This window comes from Myotis brandtii, unplaced genomic scaffold (genome assembly GCF_000412655.1).
Source record: "Myotis brandtii unplaced genomic scaffold, ASM41265v1 scaffold208, whole genome shotgun sequence".
NCBI classification, from domain to species: Eukaryota; Metazoa; Chordata; class Mammalia; order Chiroptera; family Vespertilionidae; genus Myotis; species Myotis brandtii.
Window position 1 is genome coordinate 6,380,900 of NW_005357764.1, and position 24,436 is coordinate 6,405,335.

General features: G+C 41.8%; 1 long non-coding RNA gene across 1 annotated transcript in view; it reads left to right on the plus strand.

Annotated features, from left to right (window-relative positions):
• The first annotated feature begins 680 nt into the window (after positions 1 to 680).
• Positions 681 to 24,436, plus strand: part of LOC106725983 — a 70,569-nt gene continuing 46,813 nt past the window's right edge. Inside the window, exons 1-4 of the long non-coding RNA XR_001361999.1 lie at positions 681 to 780; positions 8,386 to 8,432; positions 17,073 to 17,189; positions 18,748 to 19,025. This is a non-coding gene — a long non-coding RNA (uncharacterized LOC106725983). The remainder of the gene's footprint in view (positions 781 to 8,385; positions 8,433 to 17,072; positions 17,190 to 18,747; positions 19,026 to 24,436) is intronic.

Below are 24,436 nucleotides of genomic sequence, written 5' to 3' on the forward strand. Positions count from 1 at the left end.
GGGGCGGTTCTCGGCGGACCCCTGGGGGAACCGGTAGGGAAACGGAGGCCCCCAAGCGCAGAGACCAGGCGCCCCTTTCTCTCCCTCGGCAGCTGGAGGCACAGCTGTGCTGTGTCCTTGTCCTGAGGGTGCCCCGGGCGCCCGGCTCGCGGACGAATTTCCTCAGTTCGGGGGACTTTTACGAGCAGCTGCTCCGGTTCCGTCAGTGATTCCCAGAGGTCGCCACGCCGCACCCAGGTTGTGGGGGACCCGCCTTCCTTGAGCGAGTCATTCACCCAGTTACGGACCCGCCAGGCCCTCTGCAATGAGAGCAAACCCAGAGGCCTGCTTTCATGAACTTGATCATCTGCTGAGGGAGCCATTGGTGAAATACCTAACCGTTCAAGTGAAAATGTCCAACGTTGACAAATTTTAATAAGGGAGAGGTCCGGAGTGCTAGGAGTCTAAACAAGCAAGGAACCTGCTCCAGACCTGGGGGGCCAAGGAAATGATGCTGGACGCTGGGAGCCGAGCAGGCGTTAACCACACACAGAGGAGAAGGCTATGGCCAGAGAGAGCCTGGCCTGGTGAGAGAACAGCAAGAGCTGTGTGCCAAGGTCCGAGAGTGCAGGAGGTGAGGCCACAGACATCCACAAGGACCGCAGGCCGTGGGAGAGACTGTGGGCCAGATCCTAAGAGGAATGGGGAGCCACTGAAGGATTTTCACCCAAACAGGGACACCTGTGTTTCCAAAAGATGTTGGAAGGAGCCAGAATGTATGTGTCCAGAGGAGATGAGCAGGTGAGCTGGCATGACTCTGCTGTCTGCTCTAGGACCACATAGCAGACCTCCTGAGAGACGGAAGAGCTTCGCTGCTCGTGGTGAATTTCCCACCCCGGAAAGCATTCCAGTGCAGTAACAGGGAAAGCACTTGAGCCAGCATCAGCCTTGAGAGATTATTGACCTAATAGGCTTCCCCATCATCCCCTATAAGATGTGGCATAGGGTACAGAGCCGGCCCTAGAATCCAGGATTAAGGGCTCCAGTGAAGGTCCTATGTTGTGCGTGGGGCCCAGGGGCAGAGCCAACCATGTGCTGTCTGCTGCTTCTGATGAGAAATCAGCTGCATTCCCCCTCTCCCCACAAGGCAGAAACCACATACAGAATGGAAATACCAGGCAGTCTTATGAGTATACTGTTCCTGCAGACCCAACACCAGGTGCAGGGACATCTCATTTAAGGTCAACAATATGGAGGCATGCTGCTCTCACCCTGTGAACAAGGAGAGGGTGGACAGGGCTGTGAAGCCAAAGACAGACTCAGCTTCTCCACAGCAATCAGGAATAGATGCCCAGAGCTGGGCCTTTCTAACTGAGTGCAGATCACATCTCCTGAGGGGCTTGTTAAAACAGCGCATTCCCAGGCCCATCACCAGGTACTCAGTCAAGGCTCTTGGTAATTAATTCCACCTGTGAGTGACCAAACTTAACACTAATAAGGGCTTGCTGAACAAAGTTCTTTGTCACCTGATTGTAAGGTGGAACGGCTGACCCACAAATAGGAACCTGGGCTCTGTGACCAGCAGCTGCAGCTACACAGCTGTGTCAGCCACAGGTGTGAAAAAGCTAAGGGGTCATCTAGCAACTAGCTTATTTAGCATCATCTTTGATAATGATGGGGTATATGCATACATATGTACCTATATACAAACATACTCAGACATGTATGTAGGTTATAAGAACCCAAAAGTGCACAAATGGGTATCCTTTTTAAAAATATATGTATTTTTTATTGATTTCAGAGAGTAAGGGAGAGGGAGAGAGAGATAGAAACACCAATGATGAGAATCATTGATTGGCTGCCTCCTGCATGCCCCCTGCAGGACACATGCCCTTGACCGGAATCCAACTCAGATCCCTTCAATCCTCAGTCTACAGCTCTATCCACTGAGCCAAACTGGCTAGGGCGGTATTCTTTGTTTTTAATAATATGAAATTGTTGACCTTATGCTTTCAAAATGTAAAGCAGAAAAAAAAATTTTAATGTGAAGTAGTTTAAAAATGCTAGTATTACTTATATGGAACCCTGAGGCAAGTCCAGTTACTAACCAGTTTTTATCTCTAACTTGTTTCTATGATTCAGATTTTCTTAGAGTACTTACTTACATGGACAAAAATCAGTTTTTCTACCTTATCTTTTTTTAAACATTTTTATTGAGGTCCAATTCATAAACCATAAAATTTACTCATTTAAAGTTTTTTTAATTCAATTAGTGTATTCACAGATTTATTCAACCATCAACACAAATTAAAGAACATTTTCATCACCCCCCAAAAGAAACCCCATATTCACTATCAATTGCTCTCTTTCATAACAACTAATCTACTTATCTCTGGATTTCCTATTGTGCACATTTAACATAAGTGGAATCATACAATATGTGGTCTTTTATAATTAGCACTTTCACTTATATAATGTTTTCAAGGTTTACCCATGTTGTGACATGTGTCAATACTTCATTCCTTTTTTAAAAAAAAATTGATTAGAGATAGAGAGGAAAGGTGAGAGAGAGAGAGAGAGAGAGAGAGACCCATTTGTTGTTCTACTTATTATGCATTCATTGGTTGATTTTTGTATGTGTCCTGACCAGGAATTGAACCATCACCTCCTGGTTCATAGGTTGACGCTCAGCCATTGAGCCACCACGACTGGGCTCTCTTGCCCTTTTATAAATTTATTTATTTTTAAATATATATATTTTTTATTGATTTCAGAGAGTAAGGGGGAGAGATAGAAACATCAATGATGAGAGAGAATCATTGATTGGCTGCCTCCTGCACGCCCCCTATTGAGAGGGCTCAAGTCTGCAACCGGGCATGTGCCCTTGGCCAGAATCAAACCTGGGACCCTTTAGTCCGCAGGCTGACACTCTATCCACTCAGCCAAACCGGCTAGGGCTCTCTTGCCCCACACCCCTCCCTTTTTTAAAAATTGTTTTTATTGATTTTAGAGAGAGAGGAAGGGAGAGGGAGAGAGAAAGAGAGAGAAATATTGATAAGAGATTCATCGATTAGCTGCCTTCTGCACACTCCCCACCAGGGATCAAGCCTGCAGCCTGGGCATGTGTCCTGACACTGAATCGAACCAGCAACCTCTTGGTTCAGAGTACAGTGCTTAACCAACTAAGCCACACTGGCCAGGGCAGATCTCTTGCCCATTTTTTTAAAAAATAGACTTTATTTTTAGAGCAATTTTATGCAGCAAAATTGAGTGGAAAATATTGAGAGTTTCCATATGTTCTCCCCTACACACACATAGCCACCCCCACTATCAACTTCTCCCACCAGAGTGGTATATTTTGTTACACTGAAACATCATTATTATCCAAAGTCCATAGTTTACATTAGGTTTCACTCTTGGTGTTGTACATTCTATGAGTTTTGACAAATGTATAAGGACGTGTATTCACCATTAGAGTAACATACAGAATAGTCTTACTGCCCTAACAATCCTAAGTGTCATTTGAAGAGCAAAAGTTTTTATTTTGATGAAATTCAGTTTCTTTTTTTCTTTTATGAGTTATGCTTTTTGGTCCTATCTAAGAAATCTTTGTCTAACCCAATGACATAAAGATTTCCTGTCTTCTTCTGGAAGTTTTATAGTTTTAGGTTTTTCATTTAGGTCTATGATTCATTTCAAGAAAATTTTTGTATATGATGCAAGGTAGGGGTTGTCAAGAGCAATAAAGGATATAAAATTTTACCCTACTTGCAAGTTAACAAGTTGCCCTGCCACAATTTCAATGGATGCTGACAAAAGACATAGGACTCCTGAGACAGAAACAAAGAACTTTATTACAGCACAGAAAGCTGTGTGAGCTTCATGTTTGCATTGGTTCCCCATGTCCCCCAAGTCTCACAGGGGCTATGCCAAAAGACCCAGGTGGATGAAATACAAACAGGTGCACAGAGAGGGTATGTATCACAGCTCAGCAACTCCAAGCTTAGGGAACATCAATTCTATATAATAAAGAGCTAATATGCAAATGGTCATCACGCCCTCGTGCCCTCACACCGTCTCGCCCTTGCACCAGGGCCGGGGGACCTGAGACTGGACCAGGGGACCTGAGGCTGTGTTCCACTCAACTGCTCCCACCCCCCCCTCCCCCTGCCCTGTGGGGCTTGACAGGGGTGGGGCCGGCCAGGTCTGGGTCTCGCGTGATTTCAAGATGCACGCGGGTAGGCAGGGACTTGACTCTGGGTCCCGCGGCGTGCCCCAGACTCTGACAGGAGGAAGATTTTCATATACATTTTACTAATTTTCTTTCATCTCTGCACTTCTATTATAGAGAAAGGGCAAATAGCAATATTAAAATATTTCCTCTAATTAACCCCCTTTTAATGTGCACGAATTTCGTGCACCAGGCCACTAGTCTTTTATAAAGGACTGCAAGCAAACTTGTGCAACCTTTGCCCCAGAAAAATACATTATTTTTTTTATCTGAACAGTAAAAACAAAAAATTGCCCTTTGCTCTGAAGGTAGACACTATCTCCAGTCTGTTTCATGGAAAACATCCTTGAAAAGACAGTCTGGAACAAAAGGAGTTAATGTCTAACTCTTAAGATGTGAAGATGCATGAGAGACCCGTGGAGAATTGTCTCCGAACATAGGTTGAGATTCTTTTTTAAAAAAATATTTATTGATTTCAGAGAGGAAGGGAGAGGGTGAGAGAGATAGAAACATTAATGATGAGAGAATCATTGATTGGCTGCCTCCTGCATGCCCCACATTTGGGATTAAGCCCGCAACCCAGCATGTGCCCTGACCAGGAATCAAACCGTGACCTGAGCCACACCAGGTGGGCTTTTAAAAAATATATATATATTTTTTTGATTTTTTACAGAGAGGGAGGGAGAGGGATAGAGAGTTAGAAACATCAATAAGAGAGAAACATCAATCAGCTGCCTGCTGCACACTCCCCACTGGGTATGTGCCCGCAACCAAGGTACATGCCCTTGACCGGAATCGAACCTGGGACCCTTGAGTCCACAGGCCGACACTCTATCCACTGAGCCAAACCAGTTAGGGCTCAGGTTCACGTTTCAATCCCCAGCCTAAGCGGTTTATAGGTGTAGTCCTTCCAACCCAAGCAGAAGCCTCCCTGGGTGGAATCTTGGTAAAGTTAGTGCTTGTCTTACTGTCAGCGATATTTTAGCACTTCCTCTTACATTTCAGAGATATTTCAGTACAGTGAAATTCGATGTACTGCAATAATTAAAAAAATTGATTTTAGAGAGAGAAGACTTCTCCCCCTCCTCCCACTCCTCTCCCCTCCTCCCCCTTCCTATTCCTCCTCCTCTTCCTTTTTTTGCATATGGTTGTCTAATTGATCTAGTGCAATTTGTCAAAAATACTATCTTTTTTCCATTTAATTACCTTGGTACTTTGTCAAAAATCAATTGACCATATATGTGTGAATCTATTTCTGGACTCTATTCTGTTCCATTGATCTATTTGTCTGTCCTCTTACCAACACTATACTGCCTTGAATACTGTAACTCAGGAGTTAGTAAACTGTTTCTGTAAACAATGGGTTACCTATAATTCCTGTTGCATACTTTTCTTTATTTCTTTTTCCAAACATTTAAAAACCTAAAAAAAGCATTTTTAGTTTCTAAGACTTACAAAAACAACCTCCAGGTTAGATTTGGTCCATGGACCATAGTTTGCCAACCCTGCTGTAGCTTTATAGTAAGTCTTAAGATCAGATTGTTTGAGTCATCCTACTGTGTTCTTCCTTTCTTCCTTTCTTTCTCCTTCCCTTCCTCCCTCCCTCCCTCTCCCCCTCCCTCCCTTCCTTTCTTTCTTTCATTTTTAATTTTTAAAAATTGGTTTTGAGCCTGGCCAGTGTGACTCAGTGGTTGAGCATTGATTGACCTATGAACCAGGAGGTCCAGGAGGTCACAGTTCAATTTCCATCAGGGTACATGCCCAGGTTGAGAACTTGATCCCCAGTGTGGGATGTGCAGGAAGCAGCCAATCAATGATTCTCTCTCATCATTGATACTTTTATCTTTCTCTCCCTCTCCCTTCCTCTCTGAAATCAATAAAAATATATTTTTTAAAATTGATTTTGAGAGAAAGATAGAGAGATTTATTGTTCCACTTATTTATGCATTCATTGGTTGATTCTTGCATGTGTCCTGACCGGGGATCAAACCTGCAACCTTGGTGAATCAGGACAAGGTTCCAACCAACTGAGCTATTTGGCCAAGGCCAACTGTGTTCTTTTACAAAATTTTTTTGGCTATTTTATGCTATTGCTTTTTGATACAAATGTTATTATTAGTTTGCCAATTTCTAGAAAATAGGCTGCTGGGATTTTAATTGGGATTGCATTGAATCTATAGATCAATTTGGGAAGAACTAACATTTAACAGCATTGAATCTTCCAATTCATAATTCTGATGTATCTCTCCACTTATTTAGATCTTATTCTTGTGGTATATTTTAAAACCCGATGAAATATTAGATTTACACACACATTTATCACTTTACTTGTTTTTCATTCCTTCTCTATCTCTTACAATCTGGTTTCATTTTCCTTCTACATGAAAAATTTGTTTGCATTTTCTTTACTATAGGTCTGCTGGTGGCATGTTCACTTTTTATCAACCTGAAATGACTTTATTTTGCCTTCTGTATTAGTTATATGGCTGCATAACAAATTACTCCAAAACTTAGTGACTTAAAACAATAAACATTATCTCACAATTTCTGTAAATTAGGAATGCAGGGGGAGCTCAACTGGGCGGTTCTGGTTCAGCATCTCTGATGAGGTTTCAGGACATTTATTGACTGGTGCTTCATGTATGGGAAGGCTTGTTTAGGGCCAGAGGAGCCACCTCCAAGATGGCTCACTCACATGGCTGTTTGCCACAATCTCAGCTTCTCACTATGGACCTCTCCACAGGGCTGCTTGAGTGTCCTCATATGGCAGGGGTCTTCCTTCAGAGCAGGTGAGTCAAGAAAGAGCAAGGTAGAAGCTACAATCTTTCATGACATGGATTCCTAGGTCACATAACATCATTTTTTACTTATTCATTAGTCACTAAGTCCAGTACACATTCAGGCTCCATATTTTGACCCCACCAGTGTGTCTCAGTGGTTCAGCATCAACCTATGCACCAGGATGTCACCGGTTCGATTCCTGTTCAGGGCACATACCAGGTTATGGGTTTGATCCTTATTGAGACCATGCAGTAGGCAGCTGATTAATGTTGATATTTTCTCTCTCATTGATGTTTCTCTCTCTCTCTCTCTCTCTCTCTCTCTCTCTCTCTCTCTCTCTCTCTCTCTCGTCAATAAAAACATATTTTAACAAATAGGCTCCACATTTTGGATGGAGTGTCAAATGTATTCAAACCACCAAATCTTTCTTTCTTTTCCTTTTTTCCTTTTCTCCTTCCCTTCCTCCTCTTTTTGCTCATCCTCTTTCCTTTACCTCCTAATACTACCTTGAACATTCCTCTCTAATCCTTTTGGGTCTGGAAACCTTAAGAGAATTCTAGAGGATATGCTAGAAAAATAATCTGGAAGGTTTTTCTTCAATTCTTTTACCACTAATTTATTTCTCATGCCTACAATGCATTGGTTATTAAGTCTAACATATTCTCTATATTAGAGTCTCTAGCATTTCCCTGTTAAGCAAACTATTGCTTTTCTGCTAAGAATTTTTTTTTTCATTTTGAGGAACTACCCATTAATTCCCATTTTACTAAATGTTTTAAATCAAGAATAAGTATTTATCAAATGCATTTTCAATATTTATAAAGCTACCCATGATTTTCTATTTAGAACTATTAATATGACCCCACCGGTTTGGCTCAGTGGTTCAGTAGTTCATAATATGATTTATATTAGATTTTCTAATATTGAACCTTATTTCCATTCCTAGAATAAACTCCATTTGGTCATATATTCTTTTTAAAAAAATAACTTTTATTTATTTATTTTAAAATATGTTTTTATTGTTTTCAGAGAGAGGAAGGGAGAGGGATAGAAAAATCAACGATGCAACAGAATCATTGATCAGCTACCTCTTGCATGCCCCCTACTGGGGGTCAAGACCACAACCCAGGCATGTGCCCTGACAAGGAATCAAACTGTGACCTCCTGGTCCATGGGTCAATGCTCAACCACTTAGCCACACTGACCAGCTGGTCATAATATATTCTTCTTTCAGTGTGCTTTTGGATTCTGTTTGCTAAAATTTTATTTAGGAGTTTTGTATTGATATTTTTAAATGAGATTGGCCTATTTTTCTTTATTCTTACAATTGTTATTATATTTTGATATCAATGTACTTACATTTTCTTTTTGAAATGAGTTTGTTCTTTTTCTAGGCTATGGAGCATTTTCAAAAATCACTGGAATCATTTGTTCTTTAAAGGTTAGTAGAGTTGTTGAATTCCCCTATAAAACAATGAACCTGATGTTTCTTAGGTTTTCTGGGGGGAGGGAGAAGGGTGTTTGACAAATTTTATCTAATTATTTTGACAAAATTATTTCTTAAAAGTTTTATTGTAACTTATATAGCATTATATCTATATGTTATATTATGCATAATATTATATTCAAATTATTTTGAAAAATTTATGCAAATTGGTCTATTTTGGTTTTCTATCTTTAGTTTCTGATGAAATTATATATTTCATATAGGTTTTCAAATTTATCTGCATAAAATTGTATAAGGTATTCTTTTTTGTTTTTGTTTTGTTTTCTACTTTCTAATATTTGTGTGACTATTTCCCATTTGTAATTTCTTATTTTGGATTTTAGTGCCTTTCCTTCATTATGATTAACTTAGCTTGCGACTTACCTAATTTATTGAATTTTTTAAAAGAATAAGCTTATTTATTTATAAGTTCTACTATATTTTGTTAGATTCACTGATTAATTTCTGTATTTATCTTTATTTATTTTTTCTTTTGCTTTCCTTTGGTTTATTTTATACTTCTTTTTCTTGTTTCTTAAGCCAGCTGTTTATTTCATTTATTTTTCTTTTATTTATGTTGATATACTTATTTAAGGCGGTGAATTTTTCTTTGAGTACTATTTTAACTATATCCCTAGATCCTTCTATATATGCTCATTATTATTGTTTACTAGAAATTCTGCAGTTTTGAATTTGTATTTTTCATTTGATTATGGATTTATTTAATGTATACCCCCACATACATCCAAATAGAAGGGCACTCTTTGTTTTCTAAATGCTAGTATGTTATAAATGTCAATGTTTATTGTGTTGTTATTATAGAATGCTATCTATATTATTTTTACTGTGATGATTTAATGAGATTTGGTTTATGGCCTAACATATAATCTTTTGTGTGTACAAATATTTCAAACCACTTGATAAGAAAGTATATTCTCTATTCTCAGGGCATAGTGTTTGATACATATCAGTAACATCTACCTTATTGATTATATTGTTTGGACTTCTAAATTCTCATTTAATTTTGACTACTTGATTTGTTTGGAATTGGGCAAAGCAAATCAAAGTCTTCTATTATTAGTGTGTCTTTGTCTAAATCTCCTTGCATTTCTATAGTTTCTATTATATGAAAGTTCCTGCTGTATTATTTTGTGCATATATACTCATATCTTTAATTTTTATGGTAAATTGTAGCCTTTAGCATTAAAAACTACTTCTCTTTATTTTGCTTGAAGCTGTTTGTACTAAATTCTATGTTGTCAGATAGTAAGAGTTTTAAAGTTTGTATTTTTCTTGTATGCTTTTCTTTGCCCATCCTTTCATTATTAAGCTTTCTGAATTATTTTGTCTTGTATGTATACAGCCTATAGTTGGATTGGGCTTTGCAATCTATTTTGAAAACTATTTTTAAAGTAGATGAGTTAGCCCCAGCCAGGTGGCTCAGCTGGTTGGAGCATTCTCCAAACACCAGAAGGCTGTGGGTTTAATTCCTGGTCAGGACACATACCTAGGCTGCAGGTTCTTATCCCTGGTCGGGGTGCATTTCTCTCTCTCTCTCTCTCTCTCTCTCTCTTCTCTCTCTCTCTCTCTCTCTCTTCCTCCCTCTAAAAAAGTAATAAAAACATATCCTCAAGTGAGGATTTAAAAAATTACAAATAAATAAATAAAATAGATGAATTAAACTCATTTATATTTATTGAGATAACAGATATATTTGGTCTCAATTCTATACTTTTTAATGTGTTTTCATTATGTAGTTGCCCTTTTTCTTAATGTGGTTCTGATATTTAGGAAAGTTTGTATTTTTGTTCTAGAAGTTACCTTTATAAAATACTGTTGATCCACTCTCTTTAGGGACTGTATCTTCTAAATACCTACTATGAACAATAATAAAATTATCTTGTAATCTCATCCTCTCCCCCTGACCCCTCCTCCATCATACAATCAATGGAATTATCAATCCTAGTGTTTATGTTAAATATGCTTAAGCTTCTACTTTATTTGGAATTTTTAAATAATATCCTTTGAATCAATTAATTTGAGGTGATCAGTGAGCTTATTCTTTTTTAAAAATATATGTTTTTATTGATTTCAGAGAGGAAGGGAGAGGGAGAGAGAGAGAAACATCAGTGATGAGAAAGAATCATTGATGGGCTGCCACCTGCACACTCCACACTGGGGATTGAGCCTGCAACCTGGGCATGTGCCCTGACCTGGAATCGAACCCGTGACCTCCAGATTCATAGATCAATGCTCAACCACTGAGTCATGCTGGCTGGGCAGTGAGCTTATTCTTATTCCTATCTTTTATCTTTCTTCTTCAGTTTTTTATTAGTGATGAGAAATATCTATCATATTAAGGAATGTAACATCTGCATTCTGATCTGTCATCCTAACCTCTGTGTTGGTTTTACTCTCATTTCTGTAGTCAAGTACATTTCATGCTCAGGGAGGGGCCTTTTACCTGGATTTCCTCAGACTCGCTCAGTAGTACTGAGACTGCTGTTCCATGGTTCTAGTAGGTTCCTCAGAAAAGGCTCATGATATTTCCCGATTTCTTACAGTTTTCAATATGTTTGTCTATAGGCTTTATACTTAAACTTTACTTTTCTTTGAGTGTCTTGTAGGCGTTGCTCCACTGTTTTGTGCCTTGAACAAGTGTTGGAGGGGTGGAAAGGTGTGGCCAGGGAACTCTTTCTGTTGCCACAGTGACAAACATCAGACATGGTCTCTGTGAGTAGTCACCTCTTCTCTGGATTTCAAAGCGTGGTTGATGAGAGCTTCTCTGTCCATCTCTCTTTCCCAGATTTCTTTACAGCCTTTGTTTCTAAGAGAAGGCGCCCACCTTTCTTTTTCCAGTGCTTTCCATTGTCCCTAGCAATCTTTCTTTGTATGATTTAGGACTTGTTTTCATAGTTCCCTTTCAAAGTGGGGTTTTCCCGTTCTGGAAAGGAATAATAATAATAAGAGCTTTCTAAGCTCTCTGAGAATCTACATCCCCTTCTCATTCAAGGTTTTTCACCAGGTTTCCTACTCTTTCTCACCTTTGGCAGCTCCTGACAAAACTTTGGAGGCTGCAGCTGGTTTCTCTATTTGTCGTTGTTCTTGTTGAGTGTGAGTCAATTCAGAGCTAAACTACTGCTCTAAAACAAAACATTCTTCTATTTAATTATAATTTAAAAATTTAATGAATGCCACTGTGACTTGTCCTTTCAACTAAACTTCCATGGACATCTAGGTTTTATTTTACTCCTGATAAACTCCTAGAAGTGGAATTCCTCATTCAAAGAACTGCACACTTTTAAAGCTTTTACTATGTTTTGCCAAAGTACCTTCTAGAATGTTTGGACCTAAGTTCCATACCTACCAGCTGCAGGCTTCCTCTTTAAAGCAGGTAAATAGTGCAAGACTGCAATGAGTGCTCTCACATTTTTTAATTTCTTTGTTAGCATCATAATTAGCTAGTTAATATTAATAAAAGGAAGACAGCACATACATGAAGAAGCCATCAATGTTTCTCTCTCAGACCGATGTTTCTATCTCTCTTTTCCTTTCTCTCTAAAATCAATGAATTTCCTTGGGTGAGGATTATATATATAAATCCCAGGTAATGTGGGAACAGAGGACACAGTTGGTATTTCTGTATCAAAAGGCATGAATGTTTAGCCTGTTGTAAATGTAAGCGTAAGGTTGGTGGTTTTTTTTAAACGAATTAAACAAGTCCTCTCTCTGCCAGAAACCTTGAAATTGATGTTCTTATAACAGCAGTCAAGTGGCTGCTTTTACCTAACTGAATTGATGTTCAGCATTCAAGATCACAGAAAGTTAGAGTTCTTCGCTATTTTGTACACCTCGGGCCATACCAGGAGAAGTTCAGTCCGAGTGCCTTATTTTAAGCACAGCATTGATGAACTAAAGTGCTCAAAGGGAGGGATGGAGAAGGGGAGCTGGAGATCAGGTAATGTGGGAGAAGAGGCACAGTTGGAGAGGCCCTATGCCTGTCTTCAGATCTTTGAAGAGCTGTTTTGTAGAAGATGGTTTATTTTCTGCTTTTCAAGGCAGGCATAGGGCTAAAGAGTAAGAGCTATATAAAGTCAGATTTCATCTTTAAATAGAAGAACTTTAAACAATTAGAGCTGTCTGAAAAATACTAAATACCCCTTGGGTTGAACTGAGCCCTCAGTCATCTCACATCTATAATAGATTCATGATTGAACTAGGTAACTAAATATTTTACAATTAAATACATATATATATATATATATACACACACACATATATATATATACACACACACATACATATGTATATATATATATATGTATACACACACACATGCACAGCTCTTTGTTTTTAGAAAGTCTCTTTTGTTATTCTGACCAGTAGTTTTATAGAATAAGACCCTATAGCTACTCATCTTAATCCCAGTTTGATTTCTGAAACCTGTTGCCTGCCTAGCTGCTGTTAACTTCTGTTCACATAAGGTATAAATAATAGTGAAGTAACAAAAATGCTTTATGTTTGTGTTCATCCTCATTTTTAAAATATTCATATTTTAATTGTTTCTTTTTATTGATTTCAGAGAGGAGAGAGAGAGAGAGAGAGAGAGAGAGAGAAACATCAATGATGAGAGAGAATCATTGATTGGCTGCCTCCTGCATGTCCCCTACTGGGGATCGAGCCCACAACCGGGGCATGTGCCCTTGACTGGAATCGAACCTGGGACCCTTCAGTCCGCAGGCTGATGCTCTATCCACTGAGCCAAACCAGCTAGGGCTAGTTGTTTCTCTTTATACATTTATGTATGTGTATTGCCAAATTGTATATTTATATATTCTGGGGATGAATTTAGCTTTCAGGAGGACTCATATCCCTAGTCTTAATTCTATTAACCACAAAGAATAGTTTTCCCAGCACAAAAGGGAAAAGTTGATTACATTTCTACCATTAGTCAGTGGTAGAGAATCTCCCAACACAGTACAACAATAAAACTCTCCTTTGAGAGTGAAACTTTTAGTAAGCACATTGTAGACAAGATTAGGAACTTGTGTAAATTTGCTTAAAGAGATAGTTTTTCAATAAAAAACAATAGTTGGTGACATGGGTATGGTCCCACTCCTGAAATTACCTAAATTGAGGTCCCTTGTCATCCTGCCCTGCTCTCTCTCAGAAGAGAAAATGCAGCCTAGGGACCTCTGTGCCCTGCAGGAGCCTTTGGGCACAGCTCCTGAGCCCAGGTATAGAGCCCTCAGGCAAACCCAGCTTCCCTTTAAGTGTACTCTGGGTTCACAGAGGCTGGCAAGGAGCTGCTAGCACCACGTCATACATGTCTTGAGTAGATATCAAATCACTGCTCAGCATCTGACCAGGAAGTTTTGTCAGCCTCTTTACACATCTCCCACACTATGAATATTAATTGCAGAGCTTTCTGGTTCCATTAATCGCTTTAGCCGCAGACCTAGATTGTGGGGTCTATATTTTAGGGTGCCAGATTTAGCAAATAAAATAGGTTAAATTTGAATGTATTTTCTCTGGCAACCCTACCACATTTTCCAATCAACATTTAAGATTTTGAGAGAAAATAAATGAATGAATGACTAAGTGAATGAATAAATGGAGAGGAAGACCAATAGAAACAATTCAGAGCTGTGATTAATGAGTAACTAATACTTTAAAAATTTTGTTTTTGTCCATGTAAGATATTTTCTATTGATTTTCTTTTTAAATTTAAATTTTATTTTAATGAAAATTATATATATACACACACACAAATTTTAAAGTCAAATAGTACTAAAGGCATATGGTCAAGAACAGCAGTCCCCTATCCCACCCAACACCAACCCCCAGCCTGATCCCCAGAGGTACCCAATTAAACTTTTTCAGCTATTTTGCCCAGTTTTAATCTCCTCCCCCATATTTTCCAATAATATACTTATAGTGCCAATTTGTTGACTTGTCAGTTTTCGACATTACTATTTTCTTGCAATTATGGAAGATGAGGGTTTGTTTGTTTAGCCATTTCCTGCATCTTCCTTTCCTTTTCCCCAGCATCCCAACCTGTTTCATAGTCTTTGGTTAAATCAGTTATCTTTTTTTACCTTGTTATGATTATATAAATGTTTTTGGTGTTGCATTTTCTTTTCTTTTGCAGTTTATGTGTTGTAGTTTTTCTGTAGGTAGTAATTGCCTCACATTTTTTAATTTATTCACTTTTTTATAAACTTATTAATTCTCACAACCCTCTAATAGCCCCTCAACAAAATTTCCCACCTAGTCACATCTGTCAGGTAATCCTCTGGCCCATCTCTGACCTAAAATCCTCTATTTTCTGGCTCAGAGGGCACTCCTGTCCTGCTGTCATCCAGAGCCTCCTTTGACCTCGCATGGGCATGTCTTCCTCATTGTTGGATTATACTCTTGTTTGGGTGGACAATTTCCTGAGAAAGGGAACATGAAAGGCAAATTATTTGTGATCTCCCATGTCTGAAAGCATCTTTTATTCTACTACTTCTCTTAGTAATTTGGGTTTAGCCCTAACTGGTTTGGCTCAGTGGATAGAGCATCGGCCTGTGGACTGAAGGGTCCCAGGTTTGATTCCGGTCAAGGGCATGTACCTTGGTTGTGGGTACATCCCCAGTAGGGAGTGTGCAGGAGGCAGCTGATCGATGTTTCTCTCTCATCGATGTTTCTAATTCTCTATCCCTCTCCCTTCCTCTCTGTAAAAAATCAATAAAAAAATTAAAAAAATAATTTGGGTTTAGAATTCTAAGCCATTAATAATTCTCACTCAGAATTCTGAAAATTTCACTCGATTGTCTTTCAGCTTCTAGTGCTGCTGCTGAGAAGTCTAGTGCCATTCTGATCCCTGATCCTTTCAATTGACCTATTTTTCCCTCCTGTGTCCTTTTAGGGTCTCTTCTTTATTCCTGATGTTCTGACATTTCATGATAATGAACCATGAGTTATAAATCTTATTTTTCCTCCCTGAGTATGTTATAGTATTTTTAAAGCTTTCTTCTCCTCCCTGAACTTATGCATTCCCTTCCCACTCGCCCTTACTCCCCCATACCTGTCTGTCATGTCTGAGGCTTGCTTTAAAAGTCTAGGGATCTTGCTGCTTAGAGCACTGTGCCAATATGCCAAGGTTGTGGGTTTGATCCCTGGTCAGGGCACATATGAATCAACCAATGAATGCATAAATAAGTGAAATAACAAATTGATGTCTCTCTCTCTCCCTCCTCCCCTCTTTCCTTTCCTCTCTTTCTCCCTAATCAATACATAAAATTTTTTTAAAAGTTTGAGGATCTTGACTCTCCATTCATATGTAAGGGTTTTGTGCTACAGAGATGATTGCATGGTCAGCATGCCTGGGTGGAGCTTTTCTAATGGTGGACTTCCCTGTAGTGGGCGTTGGTCATAAAGCGGCTTTTGCAATGGGGATCCCAAATGTCTGTATTAGGAGGTCTTACCCTTGATTCTTCTCAGTTCCCACAGAAAAGGGTTCTTTAGTCTTCAATTGAGGGTAAGAGGTGTGCCTGGCTGCCAGGTTGTCTAGAAGCAGGGTGAGGAAAGGAGCTGGGACTTAACCTTTTAGTATCTAGATTTCTGTTTAGCCCCCATATTTTCTGCACTTCATACCCACCCTCCATAGTTCCTCATGTGCTGATGCAAATTCTCCACTGAGCATATCAGGTCTCCTGTGGGAATGGGCAAGGTGTGGCGACTCCACTGCCCACGGGGACTGTGCTCTCACGGAGGCCCCATCAGTCCCATTTGCAGCTTTGCCCTTCCCTGCAGCTTGGCGTGCTTCTCACCTTCTCACAGGGAACCCCTCTGCAGGCATCAGCCTCCTGCCTCCCCCATGCTGCCATGTGACTCACTGCTTCTTCCTCTGCTTCCCACACTCCTAAAATGTGCTAGCATCCTTCATCTGCTGCCATCTCCTATTCTCATATACCTTATGGATTTGCAACTCTTTTTATTCCTTTATCGTTGTTTTTGGCAGAGTTTTGGGAGGGAGCAGAGATTCATGAGAGGCTCTTCTGCCGCATTTAACAAGAGCTTCTTTAGGGTCTGTTTTCACTCTGAAGCACTTGGGAACAATTTCCAGGCCCCATTCTCATGCTGTCAGTCAACACAGTCATTTTTGTTTGATTATGAAGTAGGTGTTTCTTTATGGGAAATAGAGCAAAGTCCAAACACACACATTGTTTAATAGTATTAGTAAAACACCCTTGATCTTTTGAACAAAATTCAAATATGTTTCTCTGCTTTTGTCTAAGAATAGGGGACAAAAAAAGCATGAGGGGCACTTTGAAATGTGGCCCAAGCCCCAGTGCTTACCAAACCTGCTCTGTCTTCTGGGTTTGAATAAAAGCAAGGAGAATGCCGAAATACCATCTCCTTTGAATTAATCATGAGCCCCACCTCTCCTGCTCTCCTGTGTTTACACATTACTGCTATTGTGTTGTATCTACTGGCGGATCTCCTTTCATCTGCAGGCCACACAAAACCCTCTTCATTTAAAGCTACACATGTGGCTCTTGAATTAAGAGGGGGCATTTCAACAGTAATTTCTCATTCCTTGTTTTGAAGGACTTAATGTCTTAAGGAAAGCTCCCTGCTCTTTCTATGTGCTCTGCTGTGCCCAACATTTAAAGTCTGGAAAAGCTAAGGAGAGGGAGCAGGGTCAGGAGGCTGTCACAGGAAAAGGTGGGTCTGTGGGGTGGGGCAAAGGGTTAGCAATGGACCAAGATGGAGAGGGCCTTGAATGTCACATTAAGGGCTTTATTTCATTTATTTTTTTTTATTGTTGTTGTGTGTGTTTTTTAAAAAATCCTCACCTGAGGATATTTTCCATTGATTTTTAGAAGATGGAAGAAATAGGGAAAGACAGAGAGAAATATCTATGTTAGAGAAACACATGGATTGGTTGCCTCCTGCTCGCGCCCCGACCAGGGCCTGGACCAGGGAGGAGCCTGCAACCAAGGTATGTATGTGCCCTTGACCGGAATCGAACTGGGGACCCTTCAGTCTGCAGGCTGACACCACTGAGCTAAACCAGCTAAGGCCACACTAAGGGCTTTATACTTTTCTGCAGGTAGTGGGGAGCTACCCAAGGACCTTGAACAGGAGAGTGACACGAGATCAATTGTGCTTTAACAAATTAAGCTGATAATTGTGGGTGGGAGGGCTTAGAACAGAGAGAGGCTAGAATCTAGGAGGCCAATTAAACAAAGTGGTTCTTAACCTTGGCTACCAAGATCACTGGAAGAGCTTTGTAAAAATCCATTCCTCAGATGCAGCAACGGGCCGGATCCGGCCCGCGGGCCGTAGTTTGCCCACGGCTGGGCTAGAATCTAGGAGGCCAATTAAACAAAGTGGTTCTTAACCTTGGCTACCAAGATCACTGGAAGAGCTTTGTAAAAATCCATTCCTCAGATGCAGCACTGAGCTGGAAGGCTACTGTGACAAGCCAATAAGAGGGACCAGACCTGAAACACGGGGCTGTGCTCTGAGAGGGAGAGGAAGAAACAGATTGGAGAGAGGCTGCCAAGAGTGGTGGTGGAGTCTCACCTGATCTCTGCCTGTTTCAGAGACTAGAGGAAGGAGGCAGGACGATCATTGATCTGGGCCAAATGAAGGCTAGTGCTCTCCCTGCAGAAGAACTAGAGGATCAGATTTGAGAGAAGATGTTGACAGGGGAACATGCAGGATGCCAAAGGGGCCTGGAACTTGGGGAAAGATGAATCTGTGAGCATCTGGCTCCTATATACAGTCATGGAGTGCATGGAGCTGGAGACTACAGTTCAAATCCCTTTGGTTGCACACACACGTGGACACATGCATGGATACACGTGGACACACACAGCCCTGTTCTGCAGGAGCTCAGTGTTTGTGTGACACTGGAACCACAGCCTCCTCACTACAGAAAGCTGCTGATGCTAGCATTAACTCAATATGGCTGTTGTGATGACTTGATGAGATACAGCGTGCAAAGGCTGGGCACAGAGCCTGGCACGCAGGGAGCACTCCGTAAATGGTAGCTATGAGTAATACTAAAAAATGCGATCTCATTTCTGAAGCCAGTGAGCCATAAAGTATTTCATTCAGTGTATCTCACTTCTGAAGCCAGAGAGCCATAAAGTATTTCATTCAGTGTTAGGAGACATGTCCACAGGAAGGCATGAAACCTTTCATTTGTTGCTACTCACTCTAGGTGACTTTCTCTGGGTGTGTGTTTGCTGAGCCCCTTGCCTTTTATTTCTAGGGCTTTTAGAGAAATGACAGTCCCTTGCTGCTGCGTTTAATTGGAAAGGAGCTCAGAGACCTGAGATTATAATTATGACATCTTAAATGTTAAGCTCTTCAAAAGTCTGCCATTGCCCTCACTGTCACCCTGAACACATCTGGAAACCCAAACCCTGCAGCACCCCAGAGCATGCACTGGGTCTCAGCCAGGCTTCACCTGGGAAATCTGAGTGAGTGCCGTGCAGGCAGCAGGAAGATACACAATAAACCGAAGAGCCTATGATGAGCTCAGAGGAGGTGAGTTGATAATCTGCTATTTATAGCCCCACTAAGAGGCTCTGGCCGCCAGCTCCATGTGAGGCTGGGTAGAAACGATGCCTTCACAGAGCTGAGAGCACAAAATGAAATTGGTGATTCATGGGCAGCAGCCACTTGGAATACAAACACGTCTGCACCCCAGCCCCACTGGCCTTTCAGACGCCCACTTTGGAAGCATGTTGCACAGAGTTGCTAGCCTGCTGCCTCCTTTTCTGCATGCGTTTGGACAGGATGCGAGGATAGGCAGGTTCAGCTCCAACAAGGGGCCTAAGAAGGGCAGCAGCACCCCTTGGAGGACCCCAAGAGCCTGAGCCTGCCCCTCTCAGAGACTCAGCCAGAGCCCAGGTCAGGGCTGAGTAAAAGGCAGGGCCTGGACTCAGGAGCCCACCTTCAGGTGCTGTGGCCTCAGAGAGCCTGTGGTTAAGAGAGAAAGGACAGGTCACACTTGCCAGCTGCACAGCCTCCATCACATTCCTCTTGGAGACTCAGTTTCCTCACCAGTAAAATGGGAATAATAACAGAATCTGCCTCACTGGGTGCAATGAAGATGAAAAGAAGGAACATATGTAAAGTGGTCAGCACGGTCCCTGGCCCATCGAAGGCTCAGTGAATGGGAGCTGCTGCCTCTGCAGCTGTTTTTGCTACCGTGTCCTGGTCCCCACTCCTCTGCTCACAGCCTGTGGCCCTGAGGCTCCTCATGGAGGTGGTGCCCTGGGGCCTCCACAGAGACCCTCTGCCTAACACGAGCACACCCCACACCAGGCTACCCAGCATTATGGACTTCCCCCCCGCTGGGGAACTTGACTCTTTGCTTTGCCTGTCTCTGCCTTTGTCTAGAAATTAAGTGCTGTGCCTCTGGGTTGGATCTTGCCTGGGCTTGGCCACCCTATTCTTCTATTCCTCTGATACCTGGGATGGTCCAAGGGGGCATTAACTATCACCATCCAGTGGTGGGCTTCACCTAAGAGTCCCTAGTGCTAACTTGAGGTCTGTAGCAAGCACTCTGCCCACCAAGGGAGGGCTGGACGACTGGCAGGGTGGCCCACCCCACCTACCAGCTGGACACAAAGCGCAAACTGCTGATTCATGGAGGCTCATGAGGTCTGGCTGTTTGTGTATTCTCTCAGCTCCAGCTGTCGGCCAAAACATAATTGTAGCTGTCACTTTGGCAGCGAGATGCCATGAAGTGTCCTAATACAACTGCCTCTGCTCCGTGGCAGTGAGCTTTGGGGAGGTGGGAGGAGTCTGCAGCTGCTCCTGTGGAGAGAGCCATTCTGGAAAGTGGTCTGTGTGATGCTCAGCCAGGTGCAGCTGCTGGAATGGTGTGAGCAGCAGGGTAAGGCCTTGCATTAGAACAGGCACTGGCATGCCTGCGTTTGCATAGATAGTAATGCAATTTTGATGATACCAATTAATATAAGAGAGTCTGCCGCTGAAATGAGGCTTTTGGGGCAGCTATGAGGACTTGGAAAACAGCCTTTAAACCTATGCACAAATTGGACAAGCATGCATGGGGTGAATGAGTGGTTAGGCGGGAGGGTACATGGCATAGAGAGATGGTCTAGAGATATGGCTGGGGCCATATTGGGAGCAAGGGACTTGAAGGCCGACCATGGAGCTTGGCCTTGATTCTGGAGGCGATGGGGAACTAATGAAGCACTTTAGGGAGAGAGTGATAAGGTCAGACAACATTGGGATCTAGGCTCAAACATCCCCAAGAAGTGTCACTAAGGATAAGGCTCTCCTTCCCCACAATAGTCTATAAGAAGTGTTGTTCTGCCCTGGCCAGGTAGCTCAGTTGTTTAGAGCATCGTTCCGATAGACAAATGTTACGGGTTCGATCCCAGTCAGGGCACATAGAAGAGTCAACCCATGAATGCATAAATAAGTAGAAAACAAATCGATGTTTCTCCCCCCCAACCCTTTCTCTCTCTCTGTAACATAAATAAATAAATAAATAAATAAATAAATAAATAAATAAAAAGAAATCCAAATGAGATCAGCTAATATTTCAAAAGTTCAAGTTATATTTTAGCCAACCAGTTCTTTATTTAAGATTAAAAAACTAAAAATAAGTAGTGTGATGCTTGGGAAGGTGTTCTGCAGTACCAGCTTTAGGATTCAGGAGTGGCTGTGGCTCTGTGCTTAGTGGGGAGGGCTGGCCCTTGTCAGACCAGCTGAGCGTGTGTAGTGAGTGAAAGGAGACAGCAGGCTCATGCTTTCCTTCTTCCTGGGTCCTCCTAGGCCAGAGTTCACTAATGAAGATCTGCCTGCAGATGCGCCCAATGCAAGGGACTGCACACACTTGTGCTAAAGGTCAGAGGAGGTTCCTGGAGCAGAGAGATGGTCGTACTGCCTGTTGGTGTTGCCTCCACCACCACATATACACATTAAGAAAACAGCAGAGCCCAGCTGGTGTGGCTCTAAGGTTGAGCGTCGTCTTATGAACCCGGTGAACCAGGAGGTCACGGTTCAATTCCGGTCAGGGCACATGCCCAGGTTGTGGGCTCGATCCCCAGTAGGGAGTGTGCAGGAGGCAGCCAATAAATGATTTTTCTCTCATCGTTGGTGTTTCTATCTCTCTCTCCTTCTCCCTTCCTCTCAGAAATAAATAATAACAATATACCAGTATTTTTTTAAAAAGAAAAGAAAACAGTATCCAAGTTTGGTTGATGGAGGAATTCCTAGAAGGAAGGTTCTATCCTCATGTACTTAAATACTGGTTTATAGGTTGGCTAAGGAAGACGGAAGAATAGAAAGTGTTGAGAGTCATACTAGTAGGTGCGGCACCCAAGAGCTTGCAAGCAGAGCACACTGGGTCCATCATGTAAGTTAGGAGGAAGACAGGACTCAATTGACGAACCTTTTGTGTACCCTTCTCAGAAGCGCACTGTTGCACAACAGTGGTTTGGCAGTGATTTTCCCTGTTCAGCTGCAAGCCAGAGGGCAGGATGCCTCAGGTTGTCTGTCAGGGGAGGTGGGCCAGGAGGAAGGGATGTTCCCATTCTGGCATGATCTTCCATCAGCGTTCCCTGAATTGGGCTGCCAGGGGTGCCGGAGGGTGGTGAGCCAGCAGGTGTTAAACAGTGAGGAAGGCTCCTCACCTGGCAGCTCCTGACACAAGTGGGTGTACTGGGTGACTGGAACCATTTGGCCTATGGGTGGGGCCTGAACTTTATGCTAGTCCCTAAGGGCAGGTAGCATGTCCTAATTACCTCCTGGCTGCCCATGGCTGGCTTGGAGCAGTAGCTCAAGATGTAGTTTATTTGGTTTGCTTTTTCCCTTAAAATTTACAAAATTTAATGACAAAGTATATCCAGTTTTTTAAATTTTATTTAAAAATATAACACAGGAAAGTCCAAGCAACTATAAGTACAGCTTCAAATGAATGCTTTTTAAAAATAAATATAGAAAAGTATAAAAAAGAAAATAAATGACCCTTAAATATTTGCCTGGACAACTTCCACTGAAATTATTTTAACATACAAAAATGAAAAGCGCCTTCTTCTTTATTTCCTCCCCCCCACAAGTAACCACTAACAGTTACTTGTGTATCCTTCTGAAGTTTTTTCCTCTGTACCACGAATGTTTCTAAAATGCATATGTGATCATACAGGCTTTGTCTATATTTAATGGTAAATTGTAAAGGATGCAATCACACCCCTCCTAAGATATAAAATGAACATGTGTTAAAGATTTAACTCATTAATTAATGAGATAACTGCTAAAATGTTACAACCAATTCAAAGGAGAACTCAAAAGTATGGCACACGATAGATAAGCAATGATGAAATGGTTTTAGAAATGGGTGCAAAACTAGTTAATTTCCTCACGGCAGTAATAGTCAGTTGTATTCCACAATTCGCATTTCTGTGAACAGAAATTATTTTCATTGCTATCAAGTTTTTACAACTTACCTTCCATCTTTAGAGTTGAGAAATGTCTAGTCAAAGACAATGAAAGGCAGAGATAACCCCAGTGGGTAAATTATTCAGGACACCCACAAAATTTCAACATCTTTCACAGTTTTCCATACACTTATAATTGGGTCCCTCCACCCCTCCCTCCTAGGATTTCCCTGTCACAGCCCCTACTGCCCATTTTTTTGTCACAGCTGACCCAACCCTCTACCCAGGTTCCAAGTGATGGATTGGGGCTCAAAGCCTGAGCTGGGAGAGCCAACCATCACCTAGGTGAGCCAGACAGGTGCTCCCCAGGCTCTGACACCCCACTTCTATGGTGTTGGGGCCTGCAGTTGTGAGTCAGGGGACTCAGGGCTGGCGATCATGTTGGGCCTTGTAAAAGAAGTATACAGAGGGCTGTCTAATGAGTTTCTAATTTCTGGGATGGCTTCATGAATTTGGATTCCATGAAAGCTCCCCTTTACTCATGAGTCAGTTTGGGTGGGTGTCTGTCCCAATAATTCCCCACCCAAGAGAATAGCTGGAACGTAAAATGTACAGTATTATGACCTAAGGGGTTGGGGAAGTGTCTCAATCCTCCTGGTCTGAGGCAGCTTCCCACAGATCTCAGGGTCTGCGTTGGCACCATGGGGCTTGATGTCAGACCCAGAAGGCAGGGGCAGAGTGGTCTATGATACTGTGGAAAAGAACAAATATCTGACTCACTCTGCGCCCTTTGTTTTTATTTTTATTTTATTTTATTTTAAAATATATTTTTATTAATTTCAGAGAGGAAGGGAGAGGGTGAGAAAAACATCAGTGATGAGGGAGAATCACTGTTTGGCCACCTCCCGCACGCCCCCTCCCTGGAGATCGAGTCGGCAACCTGGGCATGTGCCCTTGACCAAAATCGAACCTGGGACCCTTCAGTCCACAGGCCGACGCTCTATCCACTGAGCCACACCAGCTAGGGCGTTCTGCACCCTTTGACAATCATCTCCTATGAACAGGTTTTCTTATCTTAAAAATGAGAGACAATGCTGCTTTCTGTCTTGCCTCCTAGGGCTGCTATGGGGGTCCAGTAGGAGGCATGGGTGTGAATCTACTGCCAAGACCAGTCACGTGGTGGGAACTGAGCCTACAGCTCTGGCAGGACAGGAGAGCTTGGCCTCTCTGTGCAAATTGCTTTGGGAGAAGAGGTTTTATGCAAATGGCCAGTCATGATTAATTGATGGGGAGGCTCTCAGGCAAAGGATCAGATTTCACAGATAATTATATATATAGTTTGGCTCTCCTGAGAAGGAAATGTTCATTTAGCATAAGGTAAGTCTATCTAAATAAAGATTTTTTTTTTTTTTTAAATATTTTTCATTGATTTTTTACAGAGAGGAAGGGAGAGAGATAGAAAGTTAGAAACATCGATGAGAGAGAAACATCGATCAGCTGCCTCCTGCACATCTCCCACTGGGGATGTGCCCGCAACCCAGA